Source organism: Etheostoma cragini, chromosome 14 (genome assembly GCF_013103735.1).
Source record: "Etheostoma cragini isolate CJK2018 chromosome 14, CSU_Ecrag_1.0, whole genome shotgun sequence".
In the NCBI taxonomy this organism is placed as follows: Eukaryota; Metazoa; Chordata; class Actinopteri; order Perciformes; family Percidae; genus Etheostoma; species Etheostoma cragini.
Genome location: NC_048420.1, coordinates 23,300,983 through 23,308,989, shown reverse-complemented (window position 1 = coordinate 23,308,989; position 8,007 = coordinate 23,300,983). Strand labels below are relative to the sequence as shown.

The window sequence follows — 8,007 nt, the reverse complement described above, 5'->3', positions numbered from 1 at the left end:
AAAAAGTAACGTGGATGGTTCCCAACAACGCTCCTCACAAGTTAAATAAATAATCAGTTCACTACTTTCATTGAATTTAGGTGTTTTTTTGTCATTTTTATAACATTTGGAGAAAAAACTATTTGTAAAAGATCTTTAAAAAAACTTTAAAAAAGAGAGAAAAATTTCAAAGTGACAAAAATGTGAAAAAATGTCAAATAAAGTGACAAAAATGTGAAAAGATGCCAAAAACGACAAATGTAAAAAAAAAAAAGTTTAAAAATGTGGGAAAAACCCACGAAAGTCTCAAAAGGCTCAGAAAAAGTGACAAAATCATTGGGTGAAATCCACAAAAGTTTCGAGAAAGACGACCACAACCTTGAGCAAAGGGTTTTTCTTTTAAAATTTGGACTCAGAAAAACTAAAATCGAGGGTTAATTGATTGATTGACATCTTCCTGAGTCTCTCCATAGCATGGTTGCACCTGTTATAGCGGGACAAATCCCAGATTCATCATTGTAATTGCTAGATCAGATGTGTGATCCAACCCCCCCGCCCACCTTCCCCTGGAGCAGAGGGCTAATCAGCCAGCAGTACTACATGGACCGGTGTTGGTGTTGCAGTGGGCCGGCGTGCACCGCACCGGATCTCAAAGCAGCCAGATGGACATGTAGTCCCTGACATGGTCGGTTGGAGCCAGATGTCCAAAACAAACTCCCAGTGTTTGTTGTCTGATAGTTGCACTGGTAACGCTTCTCTCACACGAAACTCTGTCAATACAAGAGGTTAAAACTGGTGCAGGTGCAGGCGGGGGGGGAGATTGCACAAAAAATCTAAACAATCTCAAGCCTTTTTTCATCCGGAGCTACAAACTGGTCTGGTTAAGACCCTGAGACGTGACTGGATGGCTGTGAAATCTGGTACAGACGTATATTGATGACTGACTTGTAATTAACTTTAGTGATCCCTTAACCTTCATGTTGTCCTTGGGTCAGATTTCAGTTCATTTTTATGTTTTTGTCCAAAAAAATGGGCCGTCGAAATAAGATCTGAAAATGTCAACATTAGAAACATCAAGAAAAGCATAAACAACACTGGAAAAAGTGACAAAAATGTGGGGAAAAAACGATGATTATGTTGGGGAAAAAATGACCAAAATGGTTGTTGGTTTTTTTCATGGTTGATGGGAAGACAACGAGGGTCAAGAATAACAAGGGAAGACAACGAGGGTCAAGAATAACAAGGGAAGACAACGAGGGTCAAGAAAAACAAGGGAAGACAACGAGGGTCAAGAAAAACAAGGGAAGACAACGAGGGTCAAGAAAAACAAGGGAAGACAACGAGGGTCAAGAAAAACAAGGGAAGGCAACGAGGGTCAAGAAAAACAAGGGAAGGCAACGAGGGTCAAGAATAACAAGGGAAGGCAACGAGAATTTGCGACGTCATCCCGCTAGCTTGAGAGCAGCATGGCTCATCTTGCTCCAATAACAACCTTCACAAAGATTCCTGTTGTGTGTGTGTGAGTAAGACGGAAAGTAAAACAAAAAAACCTAAAACCGGCAGACCCTCTATGTGAAAAAAGGGATGAATCGAAGCTGAAGGCAGCTTGGAAAAACAGGTGAAGTCACAAAATGAGCATCATCTTCTCAGGAGTGTCCAGATCCAAGGCCTGTTTTGTGGAAGTGGAAGTACAATTTGAGCATAAAATGTACCTGAAGCCAAAGTTCTCATTATGAACAGTCCCTAATTACATGGTAATAATATGGCATACTGTATATTATATACAGTATATACTGTTTATGAAACATACTTATAGGTTACATGAGTGAGGAAAAATGACCATGAAATGTTATCGTGTGTTTGCTAAAATTACATATGTATATACAGTATATGTATGTATGTATGTATGTACAGTATATGTGTACAGTATGTATATGTGTATATGTGTACAGTATGTATATGTGCATATATGTACAGTATGTATATGTGCATATATGTACAGTATGTATATGTGTGTATATGTACAGTATGTATATGTGTGTATATGTACAGTATGTATATGTGTGTATATGTAGTCTGTATATGTACTGTATATATGTGTGTATATATATATATTTTACTTCATGTATTTTTTAAATTACTGTTACGTAAAGTTGAAAACATCAAAGAAAGTGACAAACATTAAAAAAAAGCATCAAAAGAGTTGAAAAATTGTAGAAAAACGTAAGAAAAAGTTGTAAGAAATCAATTAAAAAGAGTCAACAAAAGTGTTGATTTTCAATTTTGACAGGAAGATAACACGAGGGTTAATCAAGCTTCTAGCTAACGCTAGGCTTACGCTAGGCTAACGCTAGGCTTACGCTAGGCTAACGCTAGGCTAAAGCTAGGCTAACGTTACCGGCTGTCAGGTGGAAAAGATGTTCTCAGTCTCAGTTCTAAGTCTTTGCACTCAATGCAATTTCTTGCTATTGGTATGAAAACGTTTTCTCTCAAAAATCTTTCTTTTCTCCTAAAATGCTTTTTTGCTATGAGCGTGATAACCTTTTCCTCTCAAGCATATTTGTCTTCTTCTCTCAGATCATTTATTTTCTCACATGCAATAAAAAAACCAATCCAGCTCCGTCCTCACGCGATATCCATTGTGTAAAAGGCCCACGCTATCAGTGATTACAACCTCATCATGTAGTAAATGCTGCCTTGCTTCTAGGAAAGCCCCAGAGTCAGGGATCTAACTCATCCTCATTTACCGCTCCACTTGTTTGGTTTTTAGCGACGTTTACACTCATTAAGGTCATGTATAAATACGTATACTGGTACATTCTTTCCGTTGTACACAAATCCTTTCAATGACGACAGTAGGTGTTGTTTGCTTTGACACAACACTTGTTTGCTTTTTAGTGTGCAGCAGCAATAAACTACAGTAATTATGATTTAAAAACCAAATAAAAGCTGGCAGACGGATACGATCGGAGCTATTCATATCCCTCATGTCATCCTCAGGTCAAATTGACCCGTTTTCCTATATCAATGTTGTTTTTAATTCCCCAATATAACATGATTGATTCCACACAATGCTTATTTGGCATGTACACATCTCTACTTTCATTAATTTTGGGGCGTCTTATTTAGTTTTATAGCATTTGGAAACAAATTAAAGTGTTTTTGAAATAGTATTGAGTAAAAGTTGACATATTCCAGTCTGTGATTATCATCAACATCCATTCCTTTAATTTTAGTCTAAACTATGGTTACCTGGTCCTCAGATCTCTGCAGGGTAAATCCAGACAGCTAGCTAGACTATCTGTCCAATCTGAGGACTATGGTTACCTGGTCCTCAGATCTCTGCAGGGTAAATCCAGACAGCTAGCTAGACTATCTGTCTAATCTGAGTACTATGGTCACCTGGTCCTCAGATCTCTGCAGGGTAAATCCAGACAGCTAGCTAGACTATCTGTCCAATCTGAGGACTATGGTTACCTGGTCCTCAGGTCTCTGCAGGGTAAATCCAGACAGCTAGCTAGACTATCTGTCCAATCAGATCCTTCTGTCCCACGACTAAAACAACTTTAGAACGTACACGTTCCACCAAAACAAGTTCCTTCCCGAGGCGATTTAGCAGCATTACCGTGGCTCCATGCGGAGCTTAGCCCCGCCCAACACGATTCTGATTGGTTTAAAGAAATGCCGATAAACCAGAGCAGGGTTTTCTCCCATCCCGGAATACCGTGTGGACCATAGCCAGACCAGCTCCTCCACAGCGCTGTGGAGGAGCTGGTCTGGCAAAGCAATGTGAATATGAGCTGTAATTGCTGCGCCCTAGCTGTTACCATGTCAACAAATGACTAACAATCACTTTTTGTGATGTTTTACGTGGTTTCTGAGGATTTGGGAAGTATGAAGTACTGGGAGGGGAGATCTTCTGACGCACTGTACAAACAGCGGCTACAGAGCACCAAGTGGTCCCTTCAGACCTCCACCCAGCCCGGGAAGGAGCTGGAAGGGGAGAGCGGATCGCCGTCAGTGACCAAACACACCATGTATGAACTTATGGATCCTACCAAAATTAAATAATGCTGTAACCATGGCTACAGACACAGGCTTGCCTGAAAGGCATCATTTTGACGACATGTCGCGACGTGTTTGCAAACCGGTTTCCTCTTCAAACTTCATGCCGGGTAATTCATCGTTTATTTGTTTTGCCCTGGCTGTTATCACGGCAACAGCTCCTCTTCCTAAATTCACAGACAGTAAAAAATTTAAATGAGGGATTCTCCCTGACATAACATGCTTTACGACACTATAAAATATATATTATTGACCGAAACCTGAGAAGAAATGCTAACATGCACGCCATAATAATGCTTTTATGCAGAAATAACGTTTCCGTCGCTTTTATTGACCCCTTGACCTTCCTTTATTCAGGGAAGGGTCCCTGGGAGGCAGCCGGGGATCACAATCACACACATTGAGACCGGGAAGCTGCCCCCAGTCTGGCACCTGGAGCGGTTATGGGCTTAAGGGCCGTGCTCAAGGGCACGTCAGTAGGGGTGATGAGGGAGACCAAGCGCTGCTCTTTCACTTTCCCCACCCAGATGTTATCCTGTTGGTCTGGGGGTTGAACCCAAGACCTCCCGGTCACAAGCCGTCTTCTCTAACTTTTAGGGGAACCACTGACTCTGTTCTGGAGGTATGAAGCCTGGCAGACAAGGGCCCAGTCCCGAAGTCCAGACTCATGGACTCACGGACTAACGGATTCACGGACTCACGGACTTTGGTGCATGTTCTCGTGGAATTCGTAAGGCTTAGGTTTGACCCAATGTTGAATTTCAAGGGCGTTAGGGTTTGAGTCCGCACTCAGCGAGCCCCTCCCGTGAGTCTGCAACCAATCCTATATAACCAAAAGGAATTACCCTCAGTTCAAAGCGTTTACCGAGGACCCCATAGGGGAACCCGGAAACAATGGAACCAAAACCAAAGGGATTTGGTTTTCTGCGTTAGTTTTTTACTGGATTGTCTTTTTGATTGCACATTTCTCATGTGATCCCTGTGAGAAACCAGGGTGTAGTCTACGTGATAGGCAGGTTTACGCAGTGTACCCACTAAGAAAGCTCCATGATTTCACTAAACCTTTTAAAATGCCCAATGACACGCAACAGCACATTTACCAATATAACTCTGATATATTTTGAATTGTCGTCTGGGTTTTTCTTCTTCACGCAGGCTAAATAAAGGTACATGTATGTCTGCCGTAAATTGGTGCAATACAGTGTATCCAAATACAGGAAATAAAGTCGTTGATGCTCAAAACTTCCCTGGGGGAGCCCCCCCCCCCTCTGCTATGATATGGCCCCCCTTCCCCAAATGCAGATTCTGGCCATTACACAGTAGAGTACACCCATTACAGTACACTAGACTACACCACTGCATTAAACCACAATAAAACCACATATGATATTGATCCCCTATAAACTGCCCAATTATACAATTTTACATATTTTAATCTACAAGGGGGGGGGGGCACATGTCTGGCTTGTGGCACCTTTAAAACATTTAATATAGTCACACAAGTACATTTTTGTTATTTTAACCCTTGTGTGGTCGTCCCGTCAAAATTAAAAATCAACACTTTTCTTACGTTTTTGTCCCTTTTTTTCAACACTTCTGATGCTTTTTGTCAACATTTGTTAACTTTAACTTTAGTTTTACAGTTATTTTCGGAATTTATGGTCTATAAACCTCATTTATAGGAATTTATACCTACTGTTTGAGTTGGAAAAGCAGAAATTAGGAATTATTGAGACTAAAATTAAAGGAATGGATGTTGATGATAATCCCAGACTGGCATATGTCAACTTTTACTCAATACTATTTCAAAAACACTTCAATTTGTTTTTCAAATGCTATAAAATTGAATAAGACGCACCAAAATTAATGAAAGTAGAGATTGTGTGTGGAATCAATCAGGTTATTTTGGGGAATTAAAAAGAACATTGATATAGGAAAACATGAGGACAACATGGGGACAACATGAGGACTACATGAGGACCACATGAGGACCACATGAGGACAACATGAGGACAACAGGAGGACAACATGAAGACAACATGAGGTTATAATTAACTAAAGGTATGTGCACCCATAGAATAACAGCAGTGATGTCCTTCGCCCACAAGGTGTCACCAGCCAGTTTCCCACTAACGAACGTAAACACACCTCAGCATGGTCAGAGGTGAAATTAGTAACAGGTAGGATGACTCAGCGCTACTCTGCTTCTGCTGACTCACTGTTCCCAGCTGTGTGGACTTGCAGGTGTGAGTTATACTAGGGGCTCTTTAAAAACACACTCCCGGTTTAACCGGTCTGCTGTCTCAACAGGTCCACGTGTCCCAAAGAGGACGGAGGATCCCAGGATCCCCTGGTGCTGGGGTCCGAAACCCCGATGGGTGGAGAACGGGTACAACACAGCGTCCTTCACGTTGTTCTGATGACATGAGACAAAGGGGGACACATGGGGACGTTTAAAAACTACCACTAGAAGTCGCCAAAGACTTCTCTGCAGATGTGGAACCAAACTGACCCACATTAACCGGTTGCCAACAGCAACAGCAGCTGGAACACACTTTACTTAATATGAAAGCGCGTAGCCTCACCATTAAATCGGATTAAACCATTTTTAGATTTACTTTGGAAACTATCCCTAAACACCCTAAACTATCCCATTTTCCAGCAAGATTTAGCCCATTTCTAGACAAAATAACATCATTATAAGATGCACAAACTTATTTCTCATTTTAGGAACAATAACTAAATGCATTACAATTGAATGTAAAAGAATATTTACTATAGATGACTAATATTGGATTGGGAGTATTGTAATTCATACAGTACTCGCCCATTTCATGGCAACCACCTGTAATAATGCAACTATACTACTAAATACTACTACAGCTATACTAGTAATACTACTTCAGGTATTACTCCTCCTGTTGTCCTCCTTTAATGAGTTTAACATCAGACATTTGTGTTTCTTTCAACCAAACTGTAAAATAAAATAACATAGACGGTTCAGAACAACTTAAATACATGATCAGTTCACTGCTTGCTTTGAATTTGGGTGTTTTATTCAATTTTATAGCATGTAAAGAAAAGGTTATAATAGAACGTTGAAAAACATACGACCAAATGTCAAAATCATTAAAAAAAGGGACAAAAACTTGATAAATGACGTAAAACTTGGACAAAAAGTGACGAAAACTTGATAAATGACATAAAACCTGGACAAAAAGTGACAAAAACTTCAGAAAAAGTGACAAAAACTTGATAAATGACATAAACTTGGACAAAAAGTGACAAGAACGCCTCGATAATCCTTAAAAAGTCAGGAAAAGTGGGAAAAGCTTTAAATATATATATATATATATATATATATATATATATATATATATATATGGACAGAAACTTTAAAAAAACGTTGTTAAAAAATATGACCCAAAACGTTGGAACTAACGTAGGAAATGTGTTTGTTTTTTTATGCTTAACCCTCATGTTGTCTTCGGGTCAAATTGACCCAATTTCAGTAAATCATTTTTTTTTTTTTGTCACAAAAATGTGTAATCACGGAAAATGTCAACATTAAAAATATCAAAAATCATCACGAAAAGCACAAAAAACTGTGAAAAAGTGACAAAATGTTGAAAAAAAGCGACCAAAATGTTGTTTTTTATCATGATTGACGGGAAAAACCACACGGGTTAATCTTTATTAACCAATTTTAGAATAACTCCAATCTGACAAGCACAGCTCCTCTTGAGTGGGATGGATGACTTTTGGTCCCAAATTCATCATTTAAAATTAATTGTTATTCGAGGGACAGAGGTGACGCATGTGTCATGCGGTGGATCTGAAAGTCCTGCACGTCTGTCACGTTAAAATAACTATGAATACTTCCGTACATTGACAGAAATGTCATTACATACATCGGGGATGACTCATAAATACCTCTCAGGGAACTCCCAACGTCTTCTAGCC

The 8,007-nt window shown here is 39.8% G+C and overlaps 1 protein-coding gene and 1 long non-coding RNA gene across 3 annotated transcripts in view; one reads left to right on the top strand and one right to left on the bottom strand.

Moving 5' to 3' along the window:
* Positions 1-4,830, top strand: part of LOC117956460 (venom phosphodiesterase 1) — a 59,901-nt gene extending 55,071 nt beyond the window's left edge. The window contains exon 27 of the transcript XR_004659277.1: positions 4,819-4,830. The gene's annotated coding sequence lies outside the window, so the exon portion shown is untranslated. The remainder of the gene's footprint in view (positions 1-4,818) is intronic.
* LOC117956506 overlaps positions 1-7,183 on the bottom strand; it is a 10,898-nt gene extending 3,715 nt beyond the window's left edge. The window contains exons 1-3 of one of the 2 annotated variants that reach the window (XR_004659288.1): positions 7,052-7,183; positions 6,958-6,962; positions 8-33 (exon numbers count right to left, since the gene is read on the bottom strand). This is a non-coding gene — a long non-coding RNA (uncharacterized LOC117956506). Of the gene's footprint in view, positions 1-7; positions 34-539; positions 546-6,957; positions 6,963-7,051 lie in introns of those variants that run through there. The other variant, XR_004659289.1, reaches the window with a different exon arrangement.
* Positions 7,184-8,007: the final 824 nt, after the last annotated feature.